This window comes from Epinephelus lanceolatus, chromosome 9, assembly GCF_041903045.1.
Source record: "Epinephelus lanceolatus isolate andai-2023 chromosome 9, ASM4190304v1, whole genome shotgun sequence".
NCBI classification, from domain to species: Eukaryota; Metazoa; Chordata; class Actinopteri; order Perciformes; family Serranidae; genus Epinephelus; species Epinephelus lanceolatus.
The window spans coordinates 44,077,237-44,093,971 of record NC_135742.1 but is presented as its reverse complement, the minus strand read 5'-3'; the positions used below and the strand labels follow the sequence as shown (position 1 = coordinate 44,093,971).

The window sequence follows — 16,735 nt, the reverse complement described above, 5'->3', positions numbered from 1 at the left end:
GAGTACCTTGAGTGGACAGACTTAGGGCCTGACATCTGAGCAGAACCACCTAGGAGGATGATGAGGATGCTGGAGCGATCTGAAGGGCGACCAGGATGCAGAGTAAACGGAAAGGGCAGATCTTGAGGGTGGCCAGCACCCCGACGCCTGAATAGGAGTGACGTCTGCCGGGACCCCCGATGCCTGAACAGGAGTGACATCTGCCGGGACCCCCAGCATCTGAACAGGAGTGATGTCTGCCAGGATCCCCGACGCCAGAACAGGAGTGACATCAGCCGGGACCCCTGACGTCTGAACAGGAGTGACGTCAGCCGGGACCCCCGACGCCTGAACAGGAGTGACATCTGCCGGCACCCCCGACGCCTGAACAGGAGTGACGTCAGCCAGGACCCCCGACACCTGAATAAGAGTGACATCTGCTGGGACCCCTGACGCCTGAACAGGAGTGACATCTGCCGGGACCCCCGGCATCTGAACAGGAGTGATGTCTGCCAGGATCCCCGACGCCAGAACAGGAGTGACGTCTGACGGGATCCCCGAAGTCGGAACAGGAGTGACGTCAGCCGGGCCCCCGACGCCTGAATAGGAGTGACGTCTGCCGGGACCCCCAACGCCTGAACAGGAGTGACGTCAGCCAGGACCCCCGACACCTGAATAGGAGTGACATCTGCCGGCACCCCCGATGCCTGAACAGGAGTGACGTCAGCCAGGACCCCCGACACCTGAATAGGAGTGACGTCTGCTGGGACCCCTGACGCCTGAACAGGAGTGACGTCTGCCAGGATCCCCGACGCCTGAATAGGAGTGACGTCTGCCGGGACCCCCGACGCCTGAACAGGAGTGACGTCAGCCAGGACCCCCGACACCTGAATAGGAGTGACATCTGCCGGCACCCCCGATGCCTGAACAGGAGTGACGTCAGCCAGGACCCCCGACACCTGAATAGGAGTGACATCTGCTGGGACCCCTGACGCCTGAACAGGAGTGACGTCTGCCAGGATCCCCGACGCCTGAATAGGAGTGACGTCTGCCGGGACCCCTGACGCCTGAACAGGAGTGACATCAGCCAGGACCCCCGACACCTGAATAGGAGTGACATTTGCTGGGACCCCTGACGCCTGAACAGGAGTGATGTCTGACCAGACGGGCAAAGCAGATCTGGAGGACAGGCAGGAGGGTGACTGGACAGGTGGAGCAGATTCGGGGGTTGGCCAGGAGGTCGACCAGGTGGACAGAACACCTCTGAAGGCTGACCAGAGGGGTGAAGCGGATCCGGAGGGTGGCCAGGAGGTTGACCAGACAGGCGAAGCAGATCTGGAGGCCGACCGGGAGGCTGACATGACATGCGGAGCAGACCTGGAGGCCGACTTGACAGGCGGAGCAGGTCTGGAGGCCGGCCAGGAAGTCGACTGGACAGGTGGAGCAGGTGTGGAGGCTGGCCGGGAGGCTGACGTGATAGGTGGAGCAGGACTGTAGGCTGGCCGGGAGGCCGACTTGGCAGGCGATGCAGGTCCAGAGGCCAGCAGGGAGGCTGATGTGACAGGCAGAGCAGATCAGTCTCCAAAAGCAGATCAGGAGCCAGAGCCTTCAGCTATCAGGCTCCTCTCCTGTGGAATCATCTTCCTGTTACGGTCCGGGAGGCAGACACCGTCTCCACATTTAAGACTAGACTTAAGACTTTCCTCTTTGATAAAGCTTATAGTTAGGGCTGGCTCAGGCTTGCCCTGTACCAGCCCCTAGTTAGGCTGACTTAGGCCTAGTCTGCCGGAGGACCCCCTATAATACACCGGGCTCCCTCTCTCTCCCTCTCTCTCTCTCTCTCTCTCTCTCTCTCTCTCTCTCTCTCACTCTCATCCTATTACTGCATCTTGCTAACTCGGCCATTCTGGATGTCACTAACTCGGCTTCTTCTCCGGAGCCTTTGTGCTCCACTGTCTCTCAGAATAACTCATACCGCAGCGGTGCCTGGACAGTGTGACGTGTGTGGTTGTGCTGCTGCCGTGGTCCTGCCAGATGCCTCCTGCTGCTGCTGCCATCATTAGTCATTAGTCATACTTCTACTGTTATTATACACATATGACTATTGTCACACAAGTATACTGTCTGATATTAATACATACTTTCAACATATTGTACCACAGTAGCCAGAACTATAACTATAATATTATTACTTTCATTAATGTTGTTGTAAGCTACTGTCATTACCTGCATCTCTCTCTCTCTCTCTCTCTCTCTCTGTCTCATTGTGTCATATGGATTACTGTTAATTTATTATGCTGATCTGTTCTGTACGACATCTATTGCACGTCTGTCCGTCCTGGAAGAGGGATCCCTCCTCAGTTGCTCTTCCTGAGGTTTCTACCGTTTTTTTTTTTTCCCCGTTAAAGGGTTTTTTTTTGGGGAGTTTTTCCTTATCCGCTGTGAGGGTCTTAAGGACAGAGGGATGTCGTATGCTGTAAAGCCCTGTGAGGCAAATTGTGATTTGTGATATTGGGCTTTATAAATAAAATTGAATTGAATTGAATCTAGAAACCAGCTGGAAGGGTGCAGCGGCCCAGCAGGAGTGGGGACTTGAGACTGCTGAGGCCCAGCAGGAGCAGGGACTTGAGGCTGCTGCAGCGTCACAGGAGTGGGGACTTGAGGCTGCTGCAGCATCACAGGAGCGGGGACTTCAGGCTGCTGCAGCATCACAGGAGCGGGGACTTAAGGCTGCTGCGGCCCAGCAGGGTCAGCAGGGGGCAGAAGCAGCTCAGAAACCTGGGTCTGTCCCAGCACAGCACAAACAGGAACTTGGGAGCACTGTAGCTCAGCATGGACAGGAGCTTGAGAATGCTGCAGCTTGGCACAGACAGGAACTTGGGAATGCTGCAGCTCGGCACAGACAAGAACTTGGGAATGCTGTAGATCGGCGCAGACAGGAACTTGGGAGGGCTGCAGCTCGGCAGGAACAGGGACTTGAGAGCTCTGCAGCTCGGCAGGAACAGGGACTTGAGTGCTGCAGCTCAGCAGGAACAGGGACTTGAGAGGGCTGCAGCTTGGCAGGAACTCTTGGTGCAGGAGTCGGCTGGACCACCGACTGGACTCTGGGTGCAGGAGTGACGTCAGCCGGGACCCTCGATGCCTGAACAGGAGTGATGTCTGCCAGGATCCCCAACGCCAGAACAGGAGTGACATCAGCCGGGACCCCTGACGTCTGAACAGGAGTGACATGAGCCGGGACCCCCGACGCCTGAACAGGAGTGACATCTGCTGGGACCCCCAGCATCTGAACAGGAGTGATGTCTGCCAGGATCCCCGATGCCAGAACAGGAGTGATGTCTGACGGGATCCCCGAAGTCGGAACAGGAGTGACGTCAGCCGGGCCCCCGACGCCTGAATAGGAGTGACATCTGCCGGGAACCCCGACGCCTGAACAGGAGTGACGTCAGCCAGGACCCCCGACACCTGAATAGGAGTGACATCTGCTGGGACCCCTGACACCTGAACAGGAGTGACGTCAGCCAGGACCCCCAACGCCTGAACAGGAGAGACGTCAGCCAGGACCCCCAACACCTGAATAGGACTGACATCTGCCGGGACCCCTGACGCCTGAACAGGAGTGACGTCTGCCAGGATCCCCGACGCCAGAACAGGAGTGACATCTGCCGGGACCCCTGATGCCTGAATAGGAGTGACATCTGCCGGGACCCCTGATGCCTCAACAGGAGTGACATCTGCCGGGATAGGAGTGGCACCTGCCGAGACCCCAGACGCTGAAACAGGAGTGAGGTCTGCCAGGATCCCCGACGCCGGAACAGGAGTGACATCTGACGGGATCCCCGACACTGGAACAGGAGTGGCGTCAGCCAGGACAACAGATTGAGGAACTTGCTGTATGCTGGGTAACTGGGACTGAGGCTTGGCCTGGTTGCTGGCAGGATGGGCTTGGGATTTCTTCCCACGTCTGGTAGTCTGGTTGAGGTTCCGAGGACATCCCAGGGCCAGGCGGGTTCTCAAGAACGGGTTGACAGCTGGGGTCGGCTCAGGATGTGAAGGCTGCAGGCTAACAACCCCGAGCCTAACTGACTCAAGTGTGGGCTGAGAGTCAGGAGTGCTCAGAAAGTCCTCAATCCAACTAGGTAACAGATACTTTAGCCAAGGCCTCAAGGAAACCTCCTGGCGTGTTAATGATAAGGCTGCCTCTCTGTCAGTGTTACTAGTGGCATATCTCCAGTCATTTTTTAAACACATTAGTTTAAATGTCACTGAATGAAGGTCTCCAGCTGAGTCCATGAATGATTGGATCCCTTTGTGGTGGATCCATGGTGTGGGAGAGTGCGCTGGGTTCACTTCTGGCCAGATTGTACTGTATGGGTGTGACTAAACCCAAATGCAGCACTCTGAGGCAGGCAGACGGTTGATAATGACTTTAATTAGAACACAGAATAAACAGAAAACTTGAGCCGACGAAGATATGCAATTAATGATTCATTCTTCGGGCTCAGAGCCCACACACAGTCTCTGGGTTCAGGGGCAGACAGGTAGGTGAAAGCACTCACACTACAACGGCGTGGCAGGAAAACACCACACAGTCACAGACAGACAGAAATCAGAGACACTGAGGCAGAACTCGTGGTCAGGGACAGAAGGCTGGTGAGTTTACCGGGAAGCCGACGACGTAGATGGGTCAGAGGCAGGCAGGGTCGATAACAGGAGATCAGACAGGTAAGGAATGCTGTAATGTCTTGCATGAGGTTGAAGAACAATCTGACAATAAGTGTATGGAGAGCACAAGTCTAATGTCATGGGTGGCCAAACTGACCAGAGCCCACCCATTTGTACAACTGGCCCATCCCAAATGACTAGGAGAACAAACATTTTCTTAACTTTCCTTCCTGATAATTAAAATTATCATCTAAATACACAAAATAATAATAATAATAATAATAATAATAATAATAATAATAATACATTTTATTTATAGAGCGCTTTTCAAAAACTCAAAGACACTTTACAGGCAGACAAAAAAGTGCAGGAAAATACAAGAGTGCAAAACAGCAGACAAAAAGAGCAAAAAAAAAAATACAGACAAGAGTACAAAGCTACAGACAAATAAGAGCGCTGAAATTACAAAGTTAGGTGCATTCAAATAAACACAAGAAGTTTGTGCTCTTACAGTAAGAGTTCAAGGGAAGAGCAAGAATAAAATAGGTGGGATCAAATTTAAAAGTTAAATTCAGAGCGGAACACATATGTTTTGAGTTGAGTCTTGAAGGAGGTGAGGTCTGTGCAGCCACAGATGTGTTGTGGGAGGTAGGGGTGTGCCCGAATACGAATGTGTTATTTGTATAGGCACAAATAATGTCTTTGAAACATATATTTTTCTATACAAACATACCAATTATTATTCGGATGGGAAAAAACATGCGCGTCATGCACTTTTTTTTTTTTTTTGGTCATGTGGTTGAGAAACGCCGTGCTAAGCAAACAAATCAAACACTGGTTATGCCTGCTTACAGTGAGACGGTAATACACATTTTCACTCACCCGTTGTCTGCCAGATAGCCTAAAGTTGAACTGTCATCAAAGCAGCAAGTTCCTTAATCCTGTGTAGGCCAAATGTTAGCTGGTCTTTCTTTGGTAGGTATGGAGATGAAAGCGTGTTCTACCGGCAGACGTTATATCCAATTATCCATTGCTGTTATCCACAGCGACCGTTACGGTGTGAGCATTTTACTCGCATTTGTGACCAAAAATAGTTTTGTGCGAGCAAAAGAAATCATTCTGGAGCACGCTGTGTGAGATTTCAATTTCAGATTTCAACCAGCAGCAGGAACGAAAGGCGAATCCTGCCTATTGTGGGTTGAATGGAGGTCAGAGACAGGAATACTGCTGAGCACTATGGCCACCGCAAGATTTACCGGCGACCGAGAAGCCCGGCTCCAGGTCCCGTAATTTCCTCATGGTTGGTGTCATGACTGCCCAGAAGTACATGAACAGCTGAGCCATGGCGGCACGCAGGTATGTGACGTGTCAGGGGAGAAACGAGCTGCTCATTTTTCTCTCTTTGTGGCAGGTAACGGTCCACAAACCTCACTGCATTGAAGGGACTGTTCCTAACCTATCGGAGGAGGATAGCTGGTTGATTTTTATTTTATTTATTTATTTTATTTTGATCCCCCCTGTAGCCACAAATATTTTTCCTTGAGCTTTTTGAAGTGACTGGTGGAAAATGCATGACCCATCACCATGAATTAGATTTTTAAAATTTTGCTGAGTTCATCCGATGAACAGTCCTGTGTGTGTGTGCTGGGTTGGCTTATATGTGTATTCTTATATAGGCTATGTCTTATATAAACTCCCAATGCAAAATAGATTATTATTATTATTATAATTATTATTATTGTTATTATTGAAAAGTGAAGTATGAGGATATGAAAATATATTTCAGAACTTATTATATGCCAATATTAAATCAATTTGATGCTTTGAATGCTCAGAAATTGTATTGCCAATGAATATAAAATTAGAAAATACAATGTAACACAACTTCCGGTACAAGCCACGCCCACATCTGCTTTTTATCCGAATACAAATACAGATGCAGATAATTTTGCTGGTTGAACAGATACAAATACAGATACAGATAATGATATCTCTGCGCATCCCTAGTGGGAGGGAGTTCCAGAGGGTGGGGGCAGCAACAGAGAAAGCTCTGTCCCCCCAGGTGCAACGCTTGGTCCTAGTATTCAAATAAACACAAGAAGTTTGTGCTCTAATAAAAAAAAAAAAAAAAAAAAAAAAGGGATCAGCACTCAGTGAATAATCCTCCTAAGCCCTACGATAAGCTATTATGGCAAGGCTTAACTATACAGACCCGTGAGCAGTGATAACTAACATGTCTTTGGGGTCATCGGGTGGGAACCTCCTTTCACCGGTGTTTCGTCTAGTTAGTCCCACGACACCTCCAGGAGGCTAGACAGTGATCTCTGGCGTCCCAGAGACACTCCCCTAATGCCAGGTCTCACTGCTCCCCACACTAACCGAACAACCTCCTTTACCTTACCTATACTACCACAGAGGAGGTAGACCCAGGGAAGGAAGCCTTGTTAGGCTATCACACTCCCCCGCCGGGTTAGGCTGTACAGTCTACCTCCCCAGGACGAGCCCTCACAACAATGACATCTCCAGGAGGCTGGACAGTGATCTCAGCCCAAACAGCACTGCCAACTTCAACCAAGCCCAGGCTCCGTTTATGCGAGCTCCAGGCAGAAGCAATGCTGATAATACCTTTACTAGCACATTCACCATACTCTATTTCACATGCTACATAGCATAACTACAATGTAAGCTAAAGTTAAAGGAGATAAATGAACTCACAGGATCAGCAAACACACTCACTTTGCAGCATGGTCTCAAACAAAATGGATTCAAATAGGCCACTCCCACACTTAAATAACCTTCCTCTTCCTGGATTTCCTTCTTACTTACACATGGCTTTCTCAGCCCAAACAGCACTGCCATCTTCAACCAAACCCAGGCTCCATACATGCGAGCTCCAGGCAGAAGCAATGCTGATACTAGCTTTCCTGTCACATTCACCATACTCTATTTCACACACTACATAGCATAACTACAATATAAGCTAAAGTTAAAGGAGCTAACTGGACTTACAGGATCAGCAAGCACACTCACCTTGCCGCATGGCCTCAAACAAAATGGATTCCAATAGGCCACTCCCACACTTAAATGCTTCCTCTTCCTGGATTTCTCCTGACAGGAAGTGGATCTCTCCACCTGATCTCAAGGAGTTATGTGCCCTGCTTAGTAGTTCCCCCTGCTGCCCCCCAGCTGACATTATTTCTTCTGTAATAGATAAACTGGCTGCATTTAATTGCTTCATCTGACATTTCCCTCACTGTCTTCCTCAAATTCTGTCCCCACACTCCGAGTTCCCCCAGGAGTGAGACAGTTGATCTTGCTATGAATCCCCTACACCCCACTTCCACTGGACAAATCCTAGTCTTCCATCCTCGCTGCTCAGCTTCTGCTCCTAAGTCTGCATATCTAAGCTTTTTTCTTTCATAGGCTTCTTCCACTGAGTCTTCCCAAGGAACTGTCAGCTCAATGAAATAAACTATCTGTTGACTCACTGACCACAACACTAAGTCAGGCCTCTGCCTGGTACAGACTATTTCCTGAGGAACAACAAGCTTTCCCCCTAAATCTACTTGCATTTCCCAATCACAAGCACCTTCTAGGCGGCCACACCCTTGCCTCCTCACTAACTTATCCCTTCTGTATTTCTCTCCCTCACGGACAAACTGAATTACTAAGCCCCTATCCTTAACACCTTCTGAATTCACCTGTCTTCGTTTCCCTTCGATGCCTGCAGCTAAACATTTCAACACCTGATTATGTCGCCATGTATATCGGCCTTGTGACAAGCCAACTTTACAGCCTGACAAAATATGCTTTAAAGTTGCGGTACGTGAACACAATGGGCATGATGGGTCCTCATTTACCCACAGTTTTAGGTTCTGGGGGGTTGGTAACACATCGTATGTAGCCCCTACCAGGAATCTGATACGATTCTCCTCCATACTCCACAGGTCCCTCCAACTAAGCTTCCTCTTCTCTACACTTTCCCAATTCAACCACTGTCCCTGTTTAGCCTGGGCCACTACCTTTGCACCCCTTACTATCTCTTCCTGTCTGCGTATCTGTTCTACAACCAGCTTTCTTTTATCTTTGAGGCCTGCTGTATTCCATACCGGTTTACCTGAGCCAAGCCCCAGGCCTCCCCGGCCAAACTGAACATTACCTACAATCTCTGCATGTCTAAGAGCTGCCTCTGCCTCCTGAACTGCCGATCTTGGGTTCCACTTCCTCCCCTTGGTTGGATTTGGAACCACACTCCTAACTACCACGTCCTTATTCCCAGATAACAAGAGCTCTGTCCTGACCTTGGTACATTTAAATTCCTCTGTTAAACTAGATACTGGCAGCTGAAGTATCCCTTTTCCATACAATGCAACACTACTTAGGCACCTAGGAGCGCCCAACCACTTCCTAATGTAAAAAAAAAAAAAAAGGTACAGTGGGTACAGTGAGGAGGTTGGCGTCAGAGGTGTGGAGGGTGCAGGAAGGGGTGTAGAGGTGGAGAAGTCTTTAAGGTAGGAGGGGGCCTGGTTGTTAAGTGGGTGAGTAGGAGGATTTTTGATTTTGAATTGGATACGGTAAAGAATAGGAAGCCAGTGTAGGTTCTGGAGGACAGGGGGGATGTGGTCACGGGATATACTGAAGTTCATTGAGGAGATTGGAGGTTGTGTCGTAGAGGATACTGTTGCAGTAGTCGATACGAGATGTAATAAAAGCATGAATGAGGGTTTCAGCTGCAGGGAAGGAGAGCGAGGGGCGAAGGCGGGCAATGTTTTTGAGATGATGGAATGCTGATTTGGTGACTTGCTTGATGTGTTGGTTGAAGGAGAGATTGCTGTCAAAGATGACTCCAAGGTTGCAGCAGTGGGGGGAGAAGGTGGCATTGTCGATAGAGAGATGGAAGTCTTTGGCTGTCAGGGTGAGGGAATTTAGACCAATTATGAGTAAGTCTGATTTGTCATAGTTCAGTTTGAGGAGATTTGTTTGCATCCAGTGTCTGATATCCGAATGACAGTTTGAGAGGGTGGAGTGGGTCTGAGAGGTGATGGATTTGGTAGAAATGTAGAGCTGGATGTCATCAGCGTAACAGTGAAAATGAAGGCCGTGACAACGGATGATCTGAGGAGGGGGGGGTGAGGTAGAGGATGAAGAGGAGAGGACCAAGCACCGAACCCTGGGGGAGACCTTGGGACAAGGAGGCAGTCAAGGAGGAGCAGTTATTGATGAAGATGAATTGCTTCCTTTCAGTAAGATATGATTGGAGCCAGGTGAGGGCATCGTCTATGATGTTGAGGAAAGATTGTAGGCGGGAGAGTAAGATGGAGTGGTTAATGGTATCAAAGGCAGCAGTGAGGTCCAGGAGGATGAGGATGGAGAGTTGACCAGAATCTGAGGAGAGGAGAAAGTCGTTTGTTACTTTGAGGAGGGCAGTTTCAGTGCTGTGGGGGGTACTGAATCCGAATTGAAATTGTTTGTAGAGGTCATTATTGGTGAGATGGGCTTTGATTTGTGAGGTGACAACACATTCCAGGATTTTAGACAGGAATGGGAAGTGGGAAATGGGTCGGAAGTTATTGATGCTGTCAGGGTTGTGTCCAGGTTTCTTGATGATGGGGGTTACAGCAGCCAGTTTCAGTGATGAGGGAACAGTGGAAAAGTTGAGGGAGGAATTGATAATATATCAATCCCTGAGATAATTGGGGAGATGGTGGGGAAGCAGTGTTTTAACAAAGGAGGATGGGATGGGATCTAGGATGCAGGTGGAGGATTTCATGGTTGAGATTATTTTGGACAAATCAGCTGGGGAGATGGGTGAAAATCTAGAGAGTGGAGAGGTGATAAAAGGAGCAGGGGGAGGGAGGAGGAATGGGTGATGGGGGAGGAGGATAGGTAAGGTAAGTGTAGATGATATCAATTTTGGATTGGAAGAAAGGGAGGAAAGACTAAAAAAAGTGTTTCCTTTATCAAAGAAGCAAATGACAACATTTATCATGTATATCATGTATTATTATGTATCTGTGCAAAGTCAATACAGAGATGCTTCCACATTCCTCTACTGAAGGGGGTGATGTCTGTGTACTTTGCTAAAATCTGAGATTAAAATGTACCCGTGCAACATAAATTTAGTACGTCAAAAATCTGAAAGCCAATCACTGTCTAATATGGAAATGCTGGCAAAGAAATCTGAAATCTCCAGTGCAGAGTGGACCTTTATACCTAATATAAAGAGTTTTCTTCAAGACTGTAGATGAGATGGGTGAACTCAACACAACACACTCGATAAAGTAGTTATATGAAGAATAAACATTTGTAACTTTGCCCATTTTCACACCTGTCCAAACACTGCATGTGGGAAGAAATTAGGTACAGATGGGACAATGTAAAACTACATAACAAAAACAAAAACTGCAGATGCAGGATTTCTAAATCCACACATTGGAGAGGAGTTCCAATGTTTGTCTTAAGTTCCCAACAGCACTTAATTTGAAAAATGCAGCAGCCTTTGAGAAGACAGTTGGAGAAAGACTGACAGACAGACTGGCAGGAAGGAATGACAGCTTGTTTGATTATGGAGAAGCTGAAAGGGCCACTGCAGACCAGCCTGTCAAATATGTTGTTGTTCTGTTGCATGTAGCTTTTCTTCACCCTGGAAGCATTTCCCGATGTACTGTTTTTGGGCTACACACTGTCTAACACTCCTTCAGTTAGAATACATGGCAGCTCCCCAGCTCCACAGTATACTGATGGACACTAGTACCATCTCAGCTCAAACATATGATGAGTTACAGGAGCATATAAAAGGCATCTTGCAGGTTGTAGACCCCAGTAAATTAATGCATGGGGAAATTATTTAGAATCTAGATTTTAAGAAGAAAAATACATCTATTTTTACAGTAATACCTGGGGTCATTTTTGTTTTCCATTTTTGTTAGATTTTATTTTCCACAACCAAAAGGACAGATTGCACATGATGCCCAACCTACCTACTAGATGTCAGAAGGATCAGGAACAGACAAGGGTTAGAAGAAATAATGGACATGGACTAGAGACTGACTTGCAGTGTGAAAAGAACCAGAAGAGAAGTGGGCAGGGGTTTTGTCAAATGACCTGTGTTAGCTAATGATAGCTATGTATTCAATCTATTCACATTCCAACTTTGTGAAGTTTGCAATCACATATCAGGCAGCAAGGTGGTCCAGTGGTTAGCTTTGTCGCCTTACAGCAAGAGAGTTACTGGTTCGAACCCTGGTTGGAGGGTTGGAACATGGGGTGGCTTCCTCCCACAGTCCAAAGACATGCAGGTTAGGTTAATTGATGACTCTAAACTGGGTGTATGTAATGAATGTAAGTGTGAATGGTTGTCTGTCTCTATGTGTTAGCCCTGTGATAATCTGGCAACCTGGGATAGGCTCCAGCTCAAATGAATGAATGAATATCAGGCTTTAGCAAATTAGTACTAGTCGTCTAAGACTGGCAGGAGTATAGGTACTTAGATACTGCCATGTGTCAGTCGTGTCTTGTGTTAGATAAGACAACTCCACACTTCTAGGGCAAGTGGTCAAGATGGAGGGCATTGATCAGAATAACCAAAAAGAAGCTGACAACATCACCCTAGAAATTCCCCCCAGCGACTCATGTTACCTTAGATGAAGGCATGCAGGTTTGTTATTCTAACAAGCAGGGGACCGTTCAATTCTTTAATAACAATATCCCATAATTCTGCATTGAAAATAACAAAGCACCAGTAACAGAGCCATTAGATGCACAATCAAAACATTCATTAGGGAGAGGCTGGGGAATATTCTGAGCTGAGGCTTACCAGTTGGAGAGGTCAAGTAGAACAGGGAATGGGAGGTATCCCAAAGAACAGTCACCCCAAATCAATCACACACACACACACACACACACACACACACACACACACACACACGTATGCACGCACGCATGCACGCACGCACATGAACAATCAAGTGCAGGGGGTGGACAGATGAGCACAGCACACACATGAAGGTATAACCACCACCAGAAGAAACCAGCCCGCTGCACTTCAGGCTCTTAGCTTCAGAAAAGGATGAGGACAGGCTACAATTAGTAGGGCTCCACTCAAAGAAACAAACCAAACATCCATGTAGCAGTGGCCTAATGCCGAAACACTGGTTATCAGCAGTTAAAAAAGGCCCCCTGCCAGTGGTGTAACAGAACTCAAAACAAGGCAAAACATTAAAAAAAAAACCTCCCCAAATGAGCAATATTCATTTTGCGTCAGATGGTCGTACACTTAATGGTGCTTATTCTGCTAGTAAAAAGGGGCGATTTGGGCATGCATTCGGCATCAGGTGAGAGCTAAGAGGGCAACTACCTGCCTTTAAGACTAGCTAGTAATTGACAAAGCAGAACAAGACAACACCACATAGACCAAACATTAATCTCTGTTCTGCTACACAAGGATTTAGGGTGCTGTACCACAGGGATGGGGGAGAAAGAGAGAGAGAGAGAGAGAGAGAGAGAGAGAGAGAGAGAGAGAGAGAGAGAGAGAAGGAGAGAAGGTGCCCGATGTATTATAGGAGGTCCCCTGGCAGACTAGGCCTAAGTCAGCCTAACTAGGTACAAGGCAAGCCTCAGCCGGCCCTAACTATAAGTTTTATCAAAGAGGAAAGTCTTAAGTCTAGTCTTAAATGTGGAGATGGTGTCTGCCTCCCGGACCGTAACAGGAAGATGATTCCACAGGAGAGGAGCCTGATAGCTGAAGGCTCTGGCTCCTGATCTACTTTTGGTAACTCTAGGGTCCACGAGTGACCCTGCGTTCTCAGAGCGCAGTGTTCTGGTGGGATAATATGGCACTATGAGCTTTCTAAGATACGACGGAGCTTGACCATTTAGAGCTTTATAAGTTAACAGTAGGATTTTAAATTCAATTCTGGATTTTACAGGGAGCCAGTGCAGAGAAGCTAAAACAGGAGAAATATGATCTTTATATATGTGCATATAATCAAACACTTTTAACAGTGAATGAAACATTATTGTAACAACTTGTAATAGCAGAAATGAATATAATGTCTGATTAACTAGCACCCCACAACAGTAATAAACATGATCTCTCAAATAAGTGATAGCATTGAGGAATATATAATATTTTTAGCCAAGCACAGGGCTAAAAAAAATCCTAACCCATGTGGTGGCTTTTCACCAATGTAAGAAGTGTTGCCTGATCCTCACCTGCTGCGGCAGATAAAGGAGTGGGCTCGGTGCATATAAAAAGATTCATACATATTGAAAACACAGCAGGTCTGATCCCGCCCTCATTCATAATCCATATTCCTTAAGAGCCCCAAGAACAAAATAGCTCTTAGTGCTTAGCTTTGGAATTCATTACAATACATTCTCCCACTGTTGCTTAGTTTGGACCTGACTGAATGCAGAATAGGGTTCGAGGAATAAAGCTGGGTGGTCCACATATAATGTGATTATACATGCAAGGCATAATGCATTTAGAACAAGGGACGCTTTTTTAGAGGACAGATAGATAAAGTCAGATGACAAAAGAGAGGGATTGGCAGAATGTGAATAGAGGAGCCACAGTAACATTATCTGACTCTGTTCCAACATGCAAAGTATGGCTGATGTTGATGAAACATTGCTCTACCACTTGGCTTTAGAACGATTGTATATTATATCAAGAGTAGCCTACTCAAAATGACCCAAAAACATGAACCAAGAAAAAACTAGAGTGTGTGTAATTGCTGAATAATGTTGCTCTGAAAGAGGAGAGTCACAATGATTGAAAATCAGTAATGAAGAAAACAATTCACATTTATTTCTGTGACTGACAATATATCAGAGATTTGGCCCAAAGCCAGTTTAAGGAAGCATTTGTTTTGGCTATTAATGTGTATTTTATGAAGAAAGAAACAATCTAAATTAAAGTTTTTATCAATCAGTTCTCTTCAGATAAAGAAAAACTCCCCAAACCCTGTAATGGGGAAAAAATGGAAGAAACTCTGTCAAATGTGTTGCCACACCTGGCTAGTAAAAGGAACTGGCAGTTTAATTGGGACTCAGCTTTTAATTGAAATTGTATGGTAATTACATAACCCATTAGCCTTAGCTGTGCTAATTAGCAAATGTTAGCATACTGACATGCAAAACTAAGATGGTGAATATGCTTAACATAAGCTAAACATCAGCGTGTTAGCACGGCCATTATGAGCATGTTAGCATGCGGACATTAGCATTTAGTACAGCTTCACAGTGCTGCTAGCATGGCTTTAGACTCAAAACAGGGACAGTATCAGTTTAATATATCAGCTAAGTGTTCCAGTATATCTTCCCCAACTCTATTTCTCTTCTCATTACTGTCATGATGAAGAGTAACAACCTTTTCCAACAGCTTCTCATGCACTTGTATGTACAGTAAATTTGTCCATACTGTATAAGAGACTATGGATGTGTGTGTGTGTGTGTGTGTGTGTGTGTGTGTGTGAGTGTGTGTGTGTGTGTATACATTTCCTCATGTGAGTGGCGGAGAGCTGATTAACAGAGTGGTGAAGAGCTGAAAAAGAGCACATCCTGAAAAACACACCGCATGCAAATGTGTTTGTCACTCTGACAGTATGTCTCAATTAAGGCCCGAGAAGCCGAGCAGAGCCGGTCTGAGCTGCCAGCTTTGTTGACCCCCCACCCTCCAACACACACATACACACATTATGTCCACACACTTCCTTAAAGCATAGTGAAAACTAGAAGGAGAAGGACAAAGAAGAAAGAGAGGAAACTGAAGGGAAGGGGAAAGAGGAAGCCTTCAGCAATGTGACAGCGGGGGAAATTCTTGAGAGGAGTCTGTATAGTAAATTGACAACTGGAGATCCACGGCGAGGCGGGATGGTAATGATAAGACCGGCTGGAGCACACGCCACTGATGCCAGCGCAAGCTGTAATGACAACAATAATGGCAAACAATAAACACTCAGATCTGACATCCCACTGCAGCAGCCCCCTCACCCCCCCCCCCCCCCCCCCCCCCCCCCCCGACACGCACACACACACACACACACACACACACACAGCTGACGGCCACTGTGGCACAGCTCTTTACTAGAGCATGGTTTACCCTGCAGAAAATACATACATGTTGAAAACACACCAGAAAAACTGAAACAAACACAGAATATACACAGTGTACATATAAATGTAGGCTGTGGATCCACATCAAACACATCAAGTGCAAAAATACAAATATAATTAGGCACACATTCTATGCAGCTGCAAACAGCTAAACACATATCCACACAAACTGTACAACTCTGCACGCACACACACACACACACACACACACACAGATGTACCACAGAATTAATTTCCCGCACACACAGTTACGTACACATTACAGAGACAGAACATGCAATGATGAACACACTGTGTGTGCAACTCACATATTAAAATACACACTGAATAGTACACACATAAAACACAGATAAACAGACACATTTAACAGTGTGTGAAGCTGCACACACACCAACAGACTTGCACTCTCTCCAGCACCACTGTAGCAGGGAGCTGATGGCGAGGAGAGACCAATGATGGCTGATGTGGTGGTGGCTGGCTTGGTAGCCATTTAATTAATCTCTAGACAGACAGTGGCTTCAGAGAGAGAGAGAGAGAGAGAGAGAAGGAGACAGAGAGAGAGAGGGGGAGAGAGTGAATATGGAAAATCAAGATAGAGACAAAAGAAGCGACAGCCACACAGGCTGTGTCTGTCTTTCTGTCAGCCCTCAGGACACATCAGACGCTGAACCTCAGGGGCCCAGTCTCTGTCTTGATGGAACAGTCCCAAGTCTTGGTTTATAGAATATGGAAGAATGGAGGGATAGGTTCAAGTTTGAAGGGTGGCTGCGTGGCTGCAGTGAGCTCAGGGGGTACATGGAGTTGCTTAAGAGGAGACCCTAACAACTTATCTTTGTTTGTTTGTCATGCAGTCTGTCAGCTAGAATGCAAATGTAGGGCTGGGCAGTATTAAATCAATTGAAAATGATATCTTAATATATATATATATATATATATATATATATATTTCAATCAGGTGAGACAAGAGTAAGGA

General features: G+C 46.8%; 1 pseudogene across 1 annotated transcript in view; it reads right to left on the bottom strand.

The window, feature by feature from the left end:
- Positions 1-6,612: 6,612 nt before the first annotated feature.
- Positions 6,613-16,735, bottom strand: part of LOC144464370 (uncharacterized) — a 529,688-nt pseudogene continuing 519,565 nt past the window's right edge. Inside the window, exon 9 of the transcript XR_013492097.1 lies at positions 6,613-8,837. The product of XR_013492097.1 is annotated as an uncharacterized LOC144464370 (transcript). The remainder of the gene's footprint in view (positions 8,838-16,735) is intronic.